This window comes from Rosa rugosa, chromosome 5 (genome assembly GCF_958449725.1).
Source record: "Rosa rugosa chromosome 5, drRosRugo1.1, whole genome shotgun sequence".
In the NCBI taxonomy this organism is placed as follows: Eukaryota; Viridiplantae; Streptophyta; class Magnoliopsida; order Rosales; family Rosaceae; genus Rosa; species Rosa rugosa.
The window spans coordinates 51,442,185-51,463,621 of NC_084824.1; the positions used below are offsets into that span (position 1 = coordinate 51,442,185).

The 21,437-nt window shown below is 37.2% G+C and overlaps 1 long non-coding RNA gene across 2 annotated transcripts; it reads left to right on the forward strand.

Moving 5' to 3' along the window:
• The first annotated feature begins 8,909 nt into the window (after positions 1 to 8,909).
• On the forward strand, positions 8,910 to 20,562 carry LOC133710991 (uncharacterized). 2 transcript variants are annotated; one of them, XR_009846995.1, is made up of 5 exons: positions 8,910 to 9,286; positions 9,409 to 9,444; positions 9,705 to 9,944; positions 10,142 to 10,242; positions 20,441 to 20,562. It is a non-coding gene; the product is annotated as an uncharacterized LOC133710991 (long non-coding RNA). The 2 variants fall into 2 exon arrangements; XR_009846994.1 differs by lacking the exon at positions 20,441 to 20,562 and having other exon boundaries at positions 8,913 to 9,286; positions 10,142 to 10,320.
• Positions 20,563 to 21,437: the final 875 nt, after the last annotated feature.

Here is a 21,437-nt window from a genome sequence, read left to right on the forward strand (position 1 = left end):
ATGAAGAAATTCTTGGCTTCTTGTTATCCAAACATAAGGTTAGCAAATCGAAGGCATACAAGTCTTTAATTGTAGAAGAAAGAACGTACACTCTCAAACTAGGATGCCCACAACGAGCAACCATGATCTTGGTTGTTGAGACATGTTTTCTTATTATTATTATTATTATTATTTTTTTTTGCGTTAGGGGTAAATTAGGATTTGTGTGGGAAAAAAAGGGTAAATTGGAAACTTGGTGCATGGGAAAAAAAAAGTGGTTCTATTCATATCTCCATATTCGCTATTTAGACCTCTATTAATTATTGCAAAAATTTAATTTCCATTTTATCCTTCTGGAAAATTTAAAAAAAAAAAAAAAAAACCTTTTCAAATTTTACATGATCATCATCTCTTCACTGAAAGACTAGCTTTATGGGGTTGTGGGTTTCTAGTTTGGGGTATATTCAAGTTTGCATCGACTTTTTTGAATGATATCTATTTAATGATTTGTTCATAATCATTCATTCACTACACCAAAAACTGCATCACACAACAGAACAGAAATCATCCGTTGTGTGTTTAAGTAAACTCTATTGTACAACGGTATTAGTGATGTTCTGTTGTGTGAATGTCAATAAAGTGATAACTTTTTTATCAGAACTACATTGCATAACGGAATTAAGTATTGTCCGTCGTCTGAGTCTTAAAAATTTAGCGGCAGATTTCCCTCCACTTTGGAGTCTTCGTTGCCTCTTGAAACACTGAAATTTGGGGTACTAGGTACAACGGATTTCACTATTTCCGTTGTATGATTGAAAAACTGAGCACCAAAGTTTGAGGAAGCTTGCTTGAATGCCTTCCCCTAGATAGGCCTAGTGCAAGCTGTAGAAATTATACAACAGAATTAAGATTTTATGTTGTGTGAACTTGGAACTAGGCGGCAACATTTTGAGCTAAAATGTTGTAGGCGCCATGTTTCGCTCCATGATTTCACATTTTGATTTTTAGTGTGGCACTCAGACAACAGTTGGTGAGGTTTCTGTTGTGTGAGTAACTTTGACAATTTTTTTCTAGGTTTAATTGCCATGCCACATTGTGGTGCAAAGAAAACAAAGAGAGAAGGAAAACAAAACCTAGCACGACATACAAAGACTCTCAACCCTCTCTCTTGAATAGCCTCCCCGAAACGCCTCTCTTTCTCTCTCGTGAAACCTCAATCTCTCTCGTGAATCTCTCAGTCCTCCGCAAAAGCTCTCTGTCTCGTGAAACCTCTCTCGGCCCTTTCTCCCCAGTTTCCAATTCCACACTTAATTTCAACCCTCTAAATCCCTAAATCCTCTACCTTTACAGGGAGCCGACTACAATGACCTCGATTCTCAAGCCGTCCAATGGGGTGAGATGGGAAGACGATGGCAATGAGCAGTAGCGGCGGCGGCATTTCGGGATAGGCAGAGGGCTTGCTTCAACAGTGTTTTGAGAGCTCTCTCTGCGGGAAATTGGGGTTCGAATTTGTGCTCGCTCTTCACTTCTCCAAACCCGCCTTCAACTCCGTCTACCTAATGGATAATTGAAGCTCTGCTTTGCATTACCCTCCTCTCTCTCTATGTCTAAAGATCTAAATCAATTCAAGGCTTCTAAATCTGGTAAGGTCCCTATCTCCAACAAATTTGCTGATTTCGGTTTATTCCCTTTCAAAATCAGTTATTCCATAGTAACTCCTCTCCTTTTCTCCTTGCTGACGACGACCTGAAACAAAACAAACCCAACGAGATCAAGGCGGTTCCTATTGCCAATGGCTTCTTCCACGGAGGGTCTGGTGCCCATGACCAGGGCTTTTCTCACTTCTCATTACGACACCTACAAATTCCTTCCTCTCTCCGATGACATCCCCCGCCTCTCCTCCGAGATTCGATCCCTCACCGCCGATTTGCTCTCCAACTCTCTGGCCACTCCAGGTACTCTAAATTACAACAATTTCTGAAATTCCCGTTCTCATTTCTGTTAAAGTATTGATCTTGAATAGTGAGTGAATCAGTGAGTTTGATTTTATAGGATAAGAGAGATTAGTAGTGGATGAACTAGAGAGTCCTCTGCCGCATAAAGTGGATGAGAGTATGTGGAAGAATCAGGAGCATATGGAAGAGGTAGTCCTTTTACTTGATAGGGGGTGAGCATTGATGTGAATGTTAAACAGCTGGTGTTACCTTACATATTTTTGTTTCTTATTTTTGGTGGTATGAGCAGCTTTAAGAGCCTTCGAGTCCCGAGGATGCTCAGCTTGCTATTGTTTTCACTTGCCTGCATCATAAGTTTAATATGATAGTTCTGTGAATGTGAGTGTGGTGTTTTGAATTTTCGTATTTTTCTGTTTATTGATGGTCCTGTGATAGGAAATTTCTTATCTTTGGAAGCAAAGATTTTAGGGTATTACTGTGTAGCCTAAAGCTTCCAGGTTTGAGTGAGAGTTTATGAGTTTGAGATTTTCAGTAGAGGTTTAGGCTTTAGAGGACTATGTTCTATTGTAATAGAAAAAGGGAAATAATGGGAAAAGAATGCTGGTTCTATTTTTTTGCCGTGAGTGTGGATTGTTGTATAACAACAGCTCGTCTTTGCATGTTTGATTACTTATTTTGTGTAGCTACTAAAATGGTTGTGGAATATAGATCCATAATATATGTTATTCAAACAATTCTTGATTTTTGTTCCAGGTACTCAATCATATTCTCCTTCAATGGTGAATATTGTTACTAGATTCCATGTAGTGTTTGGTATTTATGGAGTTCTTGTTGGGTGTTCTTGGAAAGTGAGCTGTCAAATGGCTTGCCCTTATGGGGAAGAGCCAATTTTTGGTAGACTATCAATTTCTGGTATTGTGATGTGAAAAGAGGGGCTTTTCGCTTTTTCGTTGTTAATTACTTGTATGGCACTTGGGTGATTTACATTGTGCTTGGTTTGTGAGATTTCAGAGTCGTGGAACTCAGCTCAAGGATATTCCGAGCAGTATGTTCTCTAAAGTTTAGTTCTCTAAAGCACTTTTGCACGAGCTCTGGAGGTTCATGTCCCTGTGTAATCTTTCGTATTGAATGGTTTCTCTATTTTTTTCTTTTGAATTGAGCAGGTATGTATTCTATATGTGTTTGAATGAGCTGTATTCTATACTTTTCTTGTACCAAGGATATATGAACTTGTTGGTGTTGATCTTTACTTATCTATTTTTGTGCCTTAATGGCAGAAATCCTTTGTATCTGCTGGTCATCTTCATTGGCTTTTTACTCTTTAAAGCACTATAGGTGTAGCTAGACATCTCGGCTGAATCCGCAATGGCACTGTGAGTGTCAAACTTTGTTCTAATTGTTTAGTGTTCTTGTCCTACCTAATCTATTTGGTTTGCTTACAAGAGGCCGGGTTTCATAGTAGAAGTTAGATATTCAGATTTGGTCAATCATAAGCTATCTAAATATACAAAATTGCATGCTTCCTGCTAATGCTTCACATCAAGTAGGGGTTGGGGGATTTGTCGTCAATGAAAATAATGAGGTATAGTTGCTTCTGTTCTGTTTGCTGCCTTATATGTAACTTTCCTAATTAATATAAATATCCTTCCAAATTGAAAGGATAGCCTAATTCTTATCGCTCCAATTAGATTTGCAATGTTCAAACGGCCAAGCTCTTAGTGACAGGAAGCTAGGACAAGTGATTATCCAACTTTTCGTTCAGGTCATTAGTGGGACTCATAGGCAATAGCCTTGGTACCGATTTCATTAATCAATGTATCAAATATTGATCTTAAGAATAAAATGTATATGTATGAAATTAAAACTACTGGAGGTCAGCAGGTTATCTGTGTGATTGATTCACTCATTTGATGCTAGTATTCTTTTATTTTATTATTTCTCTTCTTAAAAGGATTGGTGTTGCAGATCGTATTCAGGACTCGAGTCTTTTATTGCAATGTTGATTCTTTTGGTAATGTAAGTTTGGAAATCGTAAAGGATGGTTGGAGTCCAGCACTAACGATTACAAAGGTGCTACTAGCAATTCGGTCCATTTTCACAAAACCTGATCCTTGTAAGTTCTTCTATTATACTTTGAGCTTTCTTTGTGGTATTGTTTGTATGCATGTTCTTGTTCTTGGTCTTTGTATAGCAATAGTTTACTTGTAGGACTAAATGTTAGTATTTTGAAGGAACTCATACTGGTGTTAAACATCATCAAAGAAGAAAGCAGCACTCATTTTTTTTTTTTTTGTTTCCTGACTTGATCATTGGTTTAAGATAAAATATATTCCCCAATATCAAACTCGTTTAGCACCAACTCCAAATGATCTGTTGCTCGTACTAAGATAAAACGTGCACTTTTTTTTTAATTTTTTTTAAATATGGTGATTAGTAAGAGATAATGGTCACTGGAAGAAATATTTACCAGATTTTCTCAATATCTTTATAGTTTTGTAATGGTCTGAGCATAGTATGGTGTTCAGTGTTCCTTTTAATATAATATCTGGTGCAAACAAATTGCAGTGCCAACAAGTGCTTAAAGAGCTAGAAGCAAGTATCGGTCAATCTAGCTGGGGGTTTCTATATAGTCATAATTGCACTTACTTTTGATTAGTATATATTTGTTGGATTTGATCATCTGCTACAAGCTTGGCCAAGTGGTTGAGACTTGCTGTGAATATATGGGGACAACATCATTGCTGGTAATAAGGTGGAAGTCTGGGGCACGAGTTCTTGTTGTTGTTGTGGACTAGTGAGCTCACTCTCTCTTTTGAAGGCGGGGTTTATGTGTTTTTTGCTGTTATGCCCCAGAAGGTCACTCTGTTTCTTTCTTCCTTGTATATTATAAATTGTTTAATTCTAAAATGCTTGTATATTATGTACATATTAGTAAGGCATATATTATCCCTTTTGTTTTCATTGCATTTGTTAATTGTGTCAGGAACTATATGGTGGAATGTTGCATAAAGAGTCTTTGGGAGATCGAGCGTGGAGTACCAAGCAATGCAGCAAGCTATATTTTCTTTCATGATCATGTAAAACTTAACCAGGAAACTTAAATGTTTTTTAGTCTATGAGATGTATGAATGCTTTAGCAATGTTCCTTAAATTCAATATTTGATGAATTGATGTATCACAATGATTTTGGTACAAATGTTGATCATTTGATGGTTTGCATTCAATTTGTATTCCAATTGTTCACTATTAATTTATATCCATTCAAAATTTGGGTATTCACACAACGCAGTTATATATATCACACAATGGATTTCAATAAGTTACGTCGTCTAATTTAACTCATTCATAGATATCACACAATGGATTTCAATAAGTAACATCGTCTAGTTTTAAGCTCATACAACAGAAAATACTAGAACACAGTTGTCTTACTTTTAATCACACAACAGCTAAACTACAAAACCGTTGTATGAAAATTCAACCCACAACAGCATAAAAGCAAATTCTGTTGTGTGAACTGATGCGCACAAGTGCTGCGCATGGGTGCGTCCGGCATCTGTCGAGTTCTTGGACAACGGTGTTAAGAAATATACGTCGACTGACTTTGTATCATACAACGGTGAATTCACTGTCGTCTGATTTTTTATCAGACAACATCGAGATAGATGACGGTGAGTCTTCAAATCAGACGACGTTTTTTCACCGTCGTGTGATGCAGTTTTTGGTGTAGTGATTTTTTGTTTTTTGGCGTCTCTCTTTGAATGTGGAATTCAAGAATCAAGTATTCATCACTGTTAATTGGTATTGATTACCGTACCCCTTCGTTTTGATTTTAATCGTAAACCACAAACAACAAAACTGAAAAAAATTGCTTACAGTCTTGCCTCAAAAAATTTCTTCTGGCAACATGAAGTTATCTGATGGTCTAGATATTGATTCAACAACATGAATATTTGTTTGAGATTTTGAGCCCCTTTGTCTACTATGTACAACAAAGATGGGGAAGGGCAAAATTTAAGGGTTAGATCTGACGACCTCGACCTTGGTTGTATAGATGTGGTCGGAGGTGTAGGTAGGAGGTGGAAAGGTTGAAGAAGCGATACATGTATAGACCCAAAAAAATGTATATAAAAAAGGGGTAAAATAAAAAATTTAGTTAATTTTTTTTTGACTAAATACTTGTTATTCCCTGTACTTTGCTCCTGAAAACAGTTCAGTCCCTCACCTTTTAAATTAAACAATTTAGTCATTATTCTCTTTAATTCTTACACAATACGTCCAGAATGACAATTATACCCCTCATTTTTTTTTCTCTCTCTATTTTTAATTTTTCTTTCTTTTTATTTTTCTGCTTCTCTCTCTCAGGTCTTTCTCTATTTCCTCCTAAAAACAAAACCCCTAAAACTCTCTCTCTCTCTCTCTCCCCCTCTCCCTAAAGCTCCAAGGCAAAGACTTCGAGTACAACTCCGTAATCCTCGGCCGGAACTCCAAGAAATCAACGGTGGACGTCGACCTCTCCAGCCTCGGCGACGGCATGAACATCTCCCACTACCATGCGCACATCTTCTATGACCTCACTCGCTGCCGCTTCGCGCTGGAGGTCATCAAGAAGAATGGCTGCCTCGTGGATGGGGTTGTCCACCTCCCCAGAAACCTTCCGGTCAAGCTCGATTCACAGGATCTACTTCCGATTAGGGATAAAGGGTTTTACTTTTTGTTGCTGATAAGGAGTACTCTGGGTGGACCTATTGAGCCCAGGCATTACGCGATGGCGGTCGGGGGCGGTGGTGGTAGTTCTTGTCTAGCTTTCTGTAGAGATGATAATATGATGGATTAATGTTGGTGTAGCAATTGGAATTAGGATAAGTTTGTTTTTTGAATCATATGATGGCGGAGGAGTCGAGGGAGTGGCGGCCGATGGAGGAGTGGGAGTGGGGAAGGGAGCCGATGGGGTTGAGGAAAAGGGTGGACTGAAAAGATGTGGTGGTCTTCTCTCTGTTGTGGGAGTCTCCGGAGGGGCTTTAGACGTAGTAGACTGGGTGGCGGGGGGATCGGGTCGGGGATGATGGTTTGCACTGAAGGTGGAGTATGCCTACACCAACTGTGTGTGTGTGTGTGTGAGAGAGAGAGGTCGAAAACAAAAAAAGAGAGAAAATTAAAAATAGAAAAAGAAAAAAAAGAGGAAGTGAGGGTATAATAGTCATTTTGGACATGTTGTGGACCTATTATGTGAGAATTACAGAGAATAAGGACTATCCAGTTTAATTTAAAAGGTGAGGGACTAAACTGTTTTTCAGGGAAAAGTTTGAGGAGTAACAAATATTTAATCCATTTTTTTTTATATAGAGGTTTATATAGCAAATGTGGAGGTTTGAATAGAACCACCCGGAAAAAAAAAATCAAAAGATGTCCAAATATTAAATAAGGAGGTCTAAATAAAATCATCTAACTTAATTTAGATTTAAAATAAAAAAAATTCTAAAATCTAGAAGGACATGAACATGAAGTTGTTCACTGTCTTATCCAGATCTAAAATGTAAAAGACTGAAATCAACATGAATTTGTCTTTTTAACTAAAATCATTAAAAAATGTAACAACCTTGAATTGAGATGCGTAGGATAGTATTTTTCTCCAATGACATGACAAATAATGAATAATATGTATTTGACACAGTTAGTAATATTCGGGACAAAAATTAAACTTCAAAAATACGTACGTGAATAATTTTATAAGTTTTAGTGAGAAATACTTTGAAAAATTTGACTATAAAATAAGGAAACTACAAATTATAAAATTTGATACTTATGTGCTTAAAAAAAAATGTAATGAAAAATTAGGAACATAAAAATACGGATTGATATTCGTCATTTCTGGTACTTATATGTACTCATATGACTTCTAAAATATAAATTTTGAAGAAAAATTAAGGTGAAACATAGCTTTTCTCAAATATTACCATTTGGATATATAAAACGTCAACACATCTAAGTTATTTAATAAATAAAAAGTGTAAATAATACTATTAATTGTATAATTTTTTTTTTAATTATAACAGTTTAAAATTTGTCCAATACCATTTGGTCGAGTTACATAAGTCTCCCCTTTATAAGTGTAAGGTAGGTCGTGAGTCGAATTCACTACCTCCCACTTACGAAGGGGTGACTATGCCTCTACCCCAAATGGTATTAGGCTATATGAGTTGTTTATTTGATAAAAAAAAAAAGTTTAAAATTCAAAATTAATCTTAAACTTCACTTTTTTAATTAAAAAAATAATTAATTTTTACTTTTTCTAATGTTTGGCATTTTTTTTCAATTGAAAAATTCGGGAATAATACGTATTCGTGAATAATTCGGCTAACTTAAAAAACAATGCGAATTTTTCTGAATATTTAGGAATAATTCGCAAAACGGGTGTTGTTTTGAAAAATTTGTTAATTCGTAATTATTTGTGAATCAACTAACTAGAATTTGACATAACACGCCACATCAATTTAAAACCTTAAATTTTAGATCTATATTTGAGGCTAAGAATCTTTTTTTTTTTTTGAAAGGGTTTTGAAATCCAGCCTAGCTGGGAGGCTCAGCCCCACGCCTGGTTCCATTTATTGAAATAGTAGTAAAATTTTGCATCGGGGGGACATTAAAGAATCATTTTTCTTTATATACATTTTTCTTTATTTTCTTTTCTAATCAATCCGAGAAGCATGTACTTCCTACGGTTACAATTTAAGTATTTACTACTTTATTGATTTTACCAAATTACCATGTAACTATTTACCCCCAACAATTACCATTTTATCACTTGTGCCTAGGGGTGGGTTCGTGAAACCGAAAACCGAAAAAAACCGAGCCGAAAGCCGAACTGAATAAAGCCGAACCGAATAAAACCGCACCGAAGTAGAAAAAACCGAACTGGACAAAAACGACGTCTTTTTACTTCATTTTGACTTTTAAGTCAAAAACCCTAAAGGGGTTCCACAACTTCAGCTTCTCGCCTCTCTTTCTTCTCTCGACCTATAATTTCAGTTTCTCTCTTTCTTCTCTGGCCTCTCGCTCTCTCTTTCTTCTCTTCGTCCATCTTCTCAGTTTTCTCTTCGTCATCGAGAATTCGAGATCGTCAAGGAGATTGCCAAGAGCTGGAAGGGTTGTCAATCCTCTCAGTTTTCTCTTCGTCTCTAGTCTCCGCCGCCGCTCCTGTCATCTAGGCCCTCAAGGAGCCAGATCGTGACCGCAAGGTCTAGAACATCAAGCACAACGACAAGCTGGCAATGAGGACCTGCGCAGGACCGCCGCTTTACCCGCACCTTTATTCTTCTTCATACTCTGCAGATCCAGAGCGTTTCTCTCAAGTACTGTCTCCAACTTTCTCTATATCTGTATATATCTATAGATCTTTCTCCCTCTGTTTGATTCTAATTGATATTAATAGTTTTATAATTCATAAAAACTGAGATGAAGGTGATCGCTGCAGATCCAGCCTTATTGCCGAAGATATCAAGCAGCCCCGGTACGTTTTTCTTTCTATGATTCATTTGCTTATTGTGTGGTTGAACATATGCCCAAAGTTTATGGCTTTATAATCGATTACTGCTATTGATATGTAAATTCATGCTCTGTATTTCTACTTTACCATGTGGGTTTCGAATTTTGAATCTTAACAATAGTGTTTTCTATTCTGTAATTTTGGGTCTCTGCTTTTGATGAATATTTTGTTCAATTTTCTTCTGGGTTTGTTTTGATTTTGTGCTGGTATGAACGTAATGGCAGGGAATTGATGAGCTAAAAGATGTGTTCAAGGAATCTGGGGTTGTAAGGGTGCAGTCTAGAAAGAAAGCAGAGATGTTTTTAGTACGAACAGATGGGTTCTCTTGTACCTGAGAAAAAAGTGGGAATCCTCCCTGGCCTTCACTCATCCAAGTACTCAGCAACAAATGCTTATGTTGAAATCTACACCGAAAACAGTATTAGTGTAAGCCTGGGCATGAACTAATGGAAAAAGCTAAAGAGGTACCATATCACAATCAAGTATTTATTTGAAAATTATATTGTTAACATTTTCATCTGAAACTGGAGACCTGAACAAGATGGTTGCACTGCAATCTTAGTCTTGTCTCATAATTTTTGAGTAGGCTGTTTTGTCCAATAGGGCTTCGTTCTTGCTTTCCAAATATGAATGATTCTGGTTATGTTTGTGGGTTTTGCAGGTGGTGCATACTGGAAGAATTGCTCTAGTGCGTGAGTCAGGAGTTGATTCTAGATATCTCTATGGATCTTCTTTTCCTCCTTAGTTTGACAAGCTGCAAGGGTGAGTGTTAGTGTGTTGTAAATGTGTGCAAGGCAAATATGCATATTTCTTGTACATGCATATCATTAAGAGTACAATTACGACACTACTACAATAAGTTAATCAGACGACGGAGATTTGGAGTTGTGTGATGACCAGCCTCACTGTGGTCTAAACGAGTGTTGTGTGATTGAAAAATCACACAACGGTGAATTCACCGTTGTGCAATATTCATTTCCTCAACAGATATTTAGTTCTGTTGTGCGAATTCGGCGCAGGCATGTGCCTGGCATGGCATGCACGGGGATGCCTAGGCATTGACATGGCCATTCAGACAACAGAAAATGAAATTTAGCCGTTGTTTGAGATTCATAACACACAACAATTATATGGTTTATTTGTTGTCTGAGATTCATAACACACAACAGATAGAATTTTTTCTTTGTTGTCTGAGATAAGTAACAGACAACCCAATGAAATGATATCTGTTGTCTGTTGATTGATTCAGACAACAGGGATAATTTTATTTCTGTTGTGTGTTATGAATCTCACACAACAGAATTTTGTTATTTTCTGTTGTTAGTTGTTAGTTCACACAACAGCTATATTGTCTTAACTGTGGTGTGAATATTGTAATAGAATTGGCTAACATCTAGTAACTGTTGTACGAGAAGCCTTAATTTTGAATCCTTTTACAGTCAGACAACATATTATTCTGCATTGTGTTGTATGACTGAACCTTGGACAACAAGACAAATATTCACAAAAATAATGCTCAATATATTACCATATAAACAGTACTATAATCCATATAATTCAAGTACCATTATTCAGACATCTATACATTCAAGTAACTAGATAATGTACCAAACAATAGCATTCCTAGCTTTACATGAATCAAAAACATTCATATTCTCAATGGCTCTTATCCTTCAGCTCCCTTTGGCTTCAATAAAACCTGGAAGGATCTGCTCCAATTGCTTTATACTTTTTGCAGATTTAGGATCATTAGGAAGGAGATCAGCTTCCTTCATTGCACACAAGGCCCCAGTTTCTTTGCAATATATTTAGAAGAAGTAATCAGCAGAAGAACACCAGACCTCAATCTGTGAATATAAATAAGCTCAGCAAATAGCTCGATGATCTCCTGAGCTGCCATCATATTCTCCGCTCTAATAATATGGTCTACCTGAAATACATATACCAAAAAATTACTAACAACTAAGAACTTGTTCTCACAAGTAAATTAACCCCAATAAAAGTAATAATAAAGTTTTAACAAATATATATATATATATATAGCAAAACCTTTGATCACTACATAGTAACAAATACCCATAGCACTGAACATAAACCAAAAGAAAAGAATAACCAAAATATCACAAACTCATGTAGCCAAAGTCTGTAAGCATTACCTTTGTAATAAATAAAATGTCCACAATGAAAGTCCAATCTTCAAAGAAGAAAAGAAACCTGGAGTGCAATCAACCAAAAGAAAAGCTATGGTACCAGCAGTCAAAATATAACAAGAAACAAAAGACAATTTTGGCTGAATTACTTTTTGATGTTTCATTCACCTTACAAGAAGGAATTATATACAAATTACAATTGTGCCTAATAAGACAAGTACTACTCCTAAGGCAAGTAGTAAATCTAATAATACTACATATATTACAGAATATTACAGATCACATAATATTACAGAATATCTACATAAATAAGGTAAGTATGACTCACGCCAACACTCCCCCTCAAGTTGGCGCATACAGATCACGAATGCCCAACTTGTCAAGTGAGTCATGAAATGCCTTACTCGATACTGCCTTAGTGAGAACATCAGCCAACTGTTCTTCTGAGTGGACAAATGGAAAAGAGATAAGTTTAGCATCAAGCTTCTCTTTAATGAAATGTCTGTCAACCTCAACATGCTTAGTTCTATCATGTTGTACTGGGTTGTGAGCAATATCCACCGCTGCCTTATTATCACAATACAAATCCATGGCTCGTTTGGGTTTAAATCCCAAATCACGAAGTAAATTTCTCAACCAAAGTAACTCACAAACTCCATGAGCCATACCTCTATACTCTGCTTCAGCACTCGACCTAGCCACAACCTTTTGTTTCTTACTTCTCCAAGTAACAAGATTACCACCTACAAAAGTGAAGTAACCAGAAGTGGATTTTCTATCCGTAATACAACCTGCCCAGTCTGCATCAGTATAACCACTAACATCCAGATGATTATGCTTTGAAAACATCAAGCCTTTTCCAGGTGCAGACTTTAAATACCTCAGAATATGGATCACAGCTTCCATATGAGTTTCACTTGGATTATGCATGAATTGACTCACAACACTAACTGCATATGCAATATCTGGCCGAGTATGTGAGAGATAGATTAATCTGCCAACTAACCTCTGATAGCGAGCCTTATCTGTAAGAGTTTGATTAGGGTACTCAGCCAGTTTATGATTCTGCTCAATAGGAGTACCAGCAGGTCTACAACCTAGCATTCCTGTCTCTGTCAACAAGTCAAGCACATATTTTCTCTGACACAAGAAAATTCCTGAACTCCCCCTGGCGACCTCAATCCCCAAAAAATATTTAAGAGCACCAAGATCTTTCATCTCAAACTCTGATGCAAGCAGCTCTTTCAACCTTTCAACCTCCTCTGAATTATCACCAGTAATTATCATATCATCAACATAAATAATCAAGGCAGTTAATTTACCTTCATGGCGTTTCAGAAACAATGTATGATCAGAGTTACTCTGTTTGTACCCAAAACGACGCATAGCTTGAGAGAATCTACCAAACCAAGCTCGTGGTGATTGTTTTAGTCCATACAAGGACTTATTCAACTTACACACAAATCTTCCTCTTGTGCTTGCCTCATATCCTGGTGGTAGATCCATGTAGACTTCTTCAGATAGCTCTCCATGTAAAAAGGCATTCTTCGCATCAAACTGTTGCAAAGGCCAATCTAGATTAGCTGCTAGAGACATCAACACTCGAACAGTATTAATCTTTGCTACTGGAGCAAAGGTCTCCTCATAATCCACGCCATATGTTTGAGTATATCCCTTTGCAACAAGTCTTGCCTTATATCTGTTCACTGAGCCATCTGCATTGTGTTTGATAGTGAACACCCATCTACATCCAACAACTTTCTTTCCTTGTGGAGGTGGCACCAACTCCCAAGTATTACTCTTCTCCAATGCCTCCATCTCTTCATTCATCGCTTGATACCATTTGGGATCCTTGAGAGCATCCTGCACTTTACTGGGAACACATACAGAGGATATTTGATTCACAAATGAAGCATGGGATTTGGATAACCGATGGGTGGATACAAAGTTAGCTATGGCATACTTAGACTTAACATCTAAACTTGGTTCATATTGACGAGGTGGTTTACCACGGGTAGACCTAGGAGGCAAAACATACACACTATCACTATTATTAGAGTTAGAAGAAACACCACTAACCTCAAGATTGGGACGCTCCTCAGGGATTGGTTGACAAAGGTTATCTGTATCTGAGAGGGGTGTAGGAGCTTGGCCTTCTTGGACTGCTAAATTTCGGTCATCGTGTTCTAGTTCTGCTGGCGATCGATTGTCAGGAATGGAAGGATCGATCGTTTTGCTACTGGGAGCTTCTGCCTCGCTGAACGATTGATCGCCAGGAATGGAACGATCGATCGTTTGGCTACTGTCTTCTTCAATCGTTTGGCTACTGTCTTCTTCAATTACCATGTCTGGTGATCGATCGCTGGCATTCTGGTGATCGATCATTTGACCCGAAATTACATGACCATCATCTTCAATTGGCTGAATATTAATCCCACAAGACTTCTCTTCCAAAAAAGTGTGCTTCTCCCCCTGAAGTGAAGGATTGGTGGAAGAAAAATAACATGCATCCTCATAAAAGGTGACATCCATGGTAACATAAACTTTCTGTGTAGGAGGATGAAAACACTTGTAGCCCTTCTGATGAACACCATAGCCCACAAATACACACTTTAATGCCCTGGCATCGACTTTGGACCGTTGATTCTTAGGAACATGGACGAACACAACACACCCAAAGACACGAGCAGGGAGATTAGAAAACAGAACGAAAGACTTTAATATTGGCTCCAAATTGATTTTGAACAAGAGCAAAAAATTCTTGGAAAGCAGAGAAGACTTCATATTTGTGTTGCAACAAAGCGACCCAAGTAAGACGGGTATAATCATCAATAAACAAAACAAACCAATGTTTGCCAGACAAGGTTGACTCACGGGAAGGTCCCCAGACATCAGAATGAATAAGCTCAAAAGGAAAAGAACTCCTAGTAGTACTCAAAGGATAACTAGTACGATGACTTTTAGCTAAGACACATGACTCACAATGCAACTTAGACTCATCAATGCCCATAAACAAGGATGGCATAGATTTCTTCATGACACTAAAGGAAGGATGTCCCAATCTCCGATGTCATAGCCATAATTCTTCAACTTGATTAGTAACCCCAGTCGAAATCAAAGCTGCTTGGACTGCCTTCTCCGGCTTCATTCCGGCAAACATGCAATCCAGATGGAATAGTCGACCCCTCAGATAACCCCTGCCGATTATTTCCCTGGTGAGGAGGTCCTGAAAAATCACATACAAAGGAAAAAATGTTACAGAACACCGAGATTGAGTATTAAGCTGAGGCACAGATATAAGATGATGAGAGAGATCAGGGACATAAAGAACATCATGTAGTGTCAAAGAAGGGGTGAGACGAACAGACCCTATTCCTAAAACAGGAAAAGAATCACCATTGGCATTGACAACAGAGGAAATAGAGGGTGGATTGAGAAAAAGAAAGAAACTACGATCATAGGTCATATGGTCAGATGCTCCAGAATCAATTATCCAAGTATTGCCACCAGTAAAGCCAGAAATTTTTAAAGCAACTCCAATCTTACCATTACCACCGCAACTTACGGATGCGGTATCCTTACCAGCAAAGTTGGTGTGATCTGATTTTGTCACCGCATAGTAATCTTGGTCTTGAACAAGACGACCAGCAGCCTTTCCCTTAGGTTTGTTGTCCTGAGGTCGTGGCCTATCAAAGTAGCCTGCTGGAAAACCAACCAACCTGTAACAGTTTGCTTTGATGTGGCCTGGATTCTTGCAGTAGTTACAAGTCAGACTTGAGGAGAACACGGGGGAAGAAGGAGCTTTCACCATGATGAATATGCAGCGGAAGGAAAAACAACAAAGTACTTGGAAATATAAGAAGGCAACGGTGATGAAAGGATCAAAGGACAACGAACAAATCCAAGCACAAAGAACAAGAGTCAAGGATCAAAGGACAATGAGTCAGAGTCCAGGATCAGATCTCTGCTCTGATACCAAGTCAAAATATAACAAGAAACAAGAGACAATTTTGGCTGAATTACTTTTTGATGTTTCATTCACCTTACAAGAAGGAATTATATACAAATTACAATTGTGCCTAATAAGACAAGTACTACTCCTAAGGCAAGTAGTAAATCTAATAATACTACATATATTACAGAATATTACAGATCATATAATATTACAGAATATCTACATAAATAAGGTAAGTATGACTCACGCCAACACCAGCATATGCAGCAAAGCTAACCAGCAATAAAGCAAAATATAACAAGGCAAAAGCAATATAGAATAATCTTAACCAACCAATTGCTGAAAACTGAACCACCAAAATCAATACCCAAACTTAACAAATTCAACTTGTATAAAACTCTAGTAAGAAAACAAGGGGATCCTACTACAAATAAGCCTATAGAAGCCTACATAAGTTTTAACTGGCAGCACAAGCCCTTAAGACTTATTTCAGATTCAAAGAAGCTCAGACCGAGCAAAAAAAGAAACTAAGGAGCTGCTTCTTCAGTCCAGAACATATTCACAACAAATAAAAGTACTTGAAATTTAAAAAGCATGTTAGAAGTTTATTACTACGTTGTCCGGACTCACCTTCTTTATCCCATATCTGCAAAGGTTTGCTCCTAATTATCCAGAAAAATGCACAGGTTAAGCATCAAAATTACAACAAGTATGATAAACGAAAAATGAAAACACAAGAGCGAAAGACGATGAGGCATACCTAAGGCTGCATGGAATGGAGAGAAACCCAGATTGGAATGTGTTCTTGAACATATTTCACTTGCTTCTAAGTCAAGCTACAATGAAAGCCATTTACACAATGAACCATTTGAATGATAGAGAAAGGTAAAGAAAACTACAGTAACAAGGTAACAAGGTAATAGTTGGATCCAATATCCAGTCCATCTCATTAGAGAGAGAGAGAAAAAAAAAAAGCCATAAAAGGTGTCAAGAAACTGCCTTTGGGGTAAATTGCTACCAACCTAATCAACTATGGGCAACGAAAAGTACTAGACTCCTGTTGCTAGATAGCAAATTCTCTATATGTAAATTCCTATAAAACTATATCATCAATAGTTTTAAAGATAGAACTCAGCACACAAATTTTAATGGCCCATATCAACAATACTCTTATATAGTTAAGTGGCAAAACCATACATTTTTCATTTGTGTTTTCTGCAACGTAAAAGAGTTGTATAAAGTATCAAAGTATCACTGCAACCTAAAGGGCTGAGTGGTACTACAACTGCTTTTGAGAACCTGTATATCATCTAGGCCAAAGTTGCTTCCAAACAAATTTTCTTCTATACATTATATAGCATAAAAGTGAAGAAGAGTAACACTACGCCTTTTCATGCTCAACCCTAAAAGTAAGGCTAATGAGAATAGGGAAAAAGGGCAATTACATGTAACTATTAGCTAAATTGCATGTAACACTACGCCTTTCTTAAGAGTTAAAATGTCATCATAAGTATATAAAAGAGCAGCAAACTTATATTGCAATTCACCAGAAAACAGTAAATGGAAGAAGAAAAAAATTCCTGAAGCTCTTTAAGCAAATGATTGCAGCCAGTGCTTACTCTGAAGCTGATAGTGGGACTCCCAAGAGCTTGCATTTTGCTCAGATCTCTGTGACTAACTCAAAATTGATTTTGGACGAAGAAAATGAAACAAAAATGAGACAATAACAAATACCTGGCTAGGAGTAGATGATTCCACTAACAAATGGATGTGAAAGGTTGGAGAAATACCTGCCCAGCTCAATAGAATGTCGTCCCTCAATCAATGGCCTATTTTGAACAAATCCAATAACACAGCAATACTCTTTGATTCATTACATGAACACCAGCCCAGCAATCCAATTCTTTAACCACAGAGTAAATTATCCTTGTGTATGCATTCTTTGAGATCGGCCAGGTACAAACAAAGCATATCACCTGAAACAATGGAACAAATAGACTGAATTGATTCAAACCCCAAGTTAATTCAGCCAACAGCCCAACAGCAATAAAAAATCAACCAAGTCTTAGATATCCAAAATTCACAAACCAAGAAAGTAGAAATAAAAGACAATGTTCAAAATCATTCAATTCATGCATGATATCATATTAGTACAATGTTTCCAGGCCTATAGAACCCATTACTGCCTTACCCCACGATTTGTAGACCATTGGAATCACCGTCAGCAACTCCTTAAGAGACAAGTTTTTGAAGATTAGACCCAATGCATCGGGTATTAATTCATCCCATTGCCGAAAATCACTTGCCTCACTTGCCACTTCCATTTATTTCACCTTCAGAAAATGAGAGACCAGTAAACACTAATCAATTTCTCAGCTTAGCAGAACCATTACGAATAGAAAAGTCACAATGTTTCTATGAGCATCTCATGTAAAAAGTTTTTCAAATTCATCACAACCTATATATTCAACATGAGCAGAAATAAATCCAAGTTAATTTTCCACTAATCAACAACTGTTGAAGGAAAAACAAAATGGCCTTCAGCATACAAATTAAAAACAAGAAAACTAAGAACATGAACAAGAATTGTAAACACAAAGGAGTAAAATAATAATATAAGACAGAAAAGGCAGAAATAGAAAACACATACCAGCACTGACCACATAAAGAAAACAAACGGATGAAGAAGAACAACTATCTTCGATTCTAACGAAGAAACGAAACAGAGTTGGGGGAGAGAAGAAAAGCCAAGAAATTAGTAGTATGGGAAACAATACGGCAAGAAATCAAACATTAAGAGATCAAATTAAGACCAAAATCTTCTTGTAGATCCAACAAAATCCATATGTGAACAAGAACACCATTTAATGGAATCACAAACAAGGAAAAAATAAGCATAAAGACATAGATTTCAGACCAAATGAGAGCTAAAACAAAATGAGACTTACCAATCAAAGACCAAGATTCAGTACTTTCTGTTCAAAGGGTTCATTGAGTGCATGAACAACTCTCCACAGATCTAGATGAAAGGCCAAAAGCTCCAGTTTCTGTTGGTCATCACTCCTTAACTGGGTTGGTAAATCTCAAATTATATACAAGCCATCACATAGAACAGAACAAAAGCATTTATATCATACCGTATGTTCCGACTATACCTTCTCCTTCGTTCTCTTAGTCTGCAACAAGAAAAAACTATTTCTTAGAAATATGCAACTTTTGAAGATACCAAAACAATTTGAAACAACCAAATCGATTCCAAACTCGATCTCTACAACCCAAATGGTAAAACCCAGAATCCGAATTCCGCAAACATGAACCGCAAAGGGATTGATAGATCAAAAATTAATTACTAGTACTGTGGGACCACCATCAGTGATTCAAACACTCAGAGAGAAAATACTATTCTCACCTGGTGGTTAGATTCAGCAGGGTGAGCGGCGAAGCCAAGAATGAGAGTGAAAGGAGGAAGGAGGAAGCAATGCCTGTAGACGACGGGGGTCTTCTATTTCAAGACACGGACCCAAACGACGCCGCTTTTGGAGTACCGGAACACCAAGTCACTGAGCCAGAGGCACCAATTGAGGCGGAGAAAAACCAAGACCAGGAGGGGGCTCAAGCTGTTGAGGACGGTGACGGCGAGGGAGAAGAGGCCGAGGATGAGAATAAGGAGCGGAGTACTAAGCTTGAAATCGAAGCCATTTGCCGGAAAAGGGTTCGAAAGAGAGATGGGTCTTTCGTCCAGCTTTGTTTGGAATTTTCAATCTATGAAGGAGAGGACTGAGATCGAGATGGGTTTGTACGAGAGATGAGTTTCTAGGTTTAAGAGAGGACTGAGATTTAGTTCAGGGCGAGAGAGAGTTGAGGGTCGAGAGGAGGGCTTTGATTTTTTGTTTTTTCTCTTTTGGACACGAAGTGGCAATTAAACCTAGCTATAAATTCTCAAAGTTATTCACACAACAGAAACCTCACCAACTGTCGTCTGAGTGAAGCATTAAAAATCAAAATGTGAAATCATGGAGGGAAACATGGCGCCTACAACATTTTGGCTTAAAATGTTGCCGCCCAGTTTCAAGTTCACACAACAGAAAATCTTAAATCTGTTGTATAATTTCTACAGCTTGCACTAGGCCTATCTAGGGGAAGACATTCAAGCAAGCTTCCCCAAATTTTGGTGCTTAGTTTTTCAATCACACAACGGAAATAGTAAAACCCGTTGTCCTAGTAGCCCAAATTTCAATGTTTCAAGAGCCAACCAAGACTCCAAAGTGGAGGGAAATCTGCCGCTAAATTTTTTAAGACTCAGACGACGGACAGTACTTAATTCCGTTGTGCAATGTAGTTCTGATAAAAAAGTTAACACTTAGTTGGCATTCACACAACATAATACAACTAAAACCGTTGTATGATATAGCTTACTTAAACACACAACAGATAATTTCTGTTCCGTTGTGTGATTAGTGTTGTGTGATTAACTTTTTGTAGTAGTGCGACTAGCAGATTTATTGTGCTCAAAATTTTGTTGCCGATCAACTTTTGATTAGGTTATTAAAAGTTTGTCATACTATATGGCCTTATGTTTATTTTCATAATAATATTCAACTCCCAACACACATTTGCAACACACTATAAGAGCTAGTCTAGATATATAATTTCTGATCGAGGATCCTTTTCTTTCTAATAATGTTTATTAGGTATTTTAATTTGCCTATTTCAGCTGCTACACCAAGGTGAATTTATCTTTATCTGTAAAAAGTTGCATCCATCAAAGTTTCTAAAGAATAGAATCAATATAAGCACTCAACTCTGCTGTTCATACTTGTTTCATTATCTAATTTTATTTTCTTTGATTCTGCAGTTGAACAAATTTCATGAACTGTTATGATTCGATTGGATGTTTCGATTTAGGTTGATGGAGTCAATCAAGGCATGATGGGCTTCAACAATTGAGCCTTGATCAATATGATATTTTTGTTATCAACTCCCAACACACATTTGCAACACACTATAAGAGCTAGTCTAGATATATAATTTCTGATCGAGGATCCTTTTCTTTCTAATAATGTTTATTAGGTATTTTAATTTGCCTATTTCAGTTGCTACACCAAGGTGAATTTATCTTTATCTGTAAAAAGTTGCATCCATCAAAGTTTCTAAAGAATAGAATCAATATAAGCACTCAACTCTGCTGTTCATACTTGTTTCATTATCTAATTTTATTTTCTTTGATTCTGCAGTTGAACAAATTTCATGAACTGTTATGATTCGATTGGATGTTTCGATTTAGGTTGATGGAGTCAATCAAGGCATGATGGGCTTCAACAATTGAGCCTTGATCAATATGATATTTTTGTTATTGGCACTCTTTGGTGCTGAGCTTGCGAACCATGATATTTTCTTAACCTAATTCTAGGCCTTAGCCAAATAGCCGTTGATATTTGCTAGTTTTATATATGTGCGGCTCCAATGGCCTTCACTCCTAGTTTGTCAGAATAATTTTTGCGAGTAGAAATAATGTGGCCCAATAAACAAGCTTTGTTGTACATATTAAATGATTGTTATTAAAAAAAAAAAAAAAAAAAAACCGAAACAGTGCCGAACCAAACCGAACCGAACCGAAGTCCAATTCGGTTAGGTTTTCAGTTTTGGCCTCAAACCGAACCGTTCGGAACCGAACCCACCCCTACTTGTGCCAACCTTTTTGATAAAAAGATAGTATTCATATGAAAGGAAAGGCCTCATCTGATTCACGGAAAGGAAAGTAATTCCTTTGTCTTTCCCATGGGAAGGGAAATGAAATTTCCTAACAACTTTTGATTCCGATATTTGGTAATGTAAATAAAGTTATTAGAAAA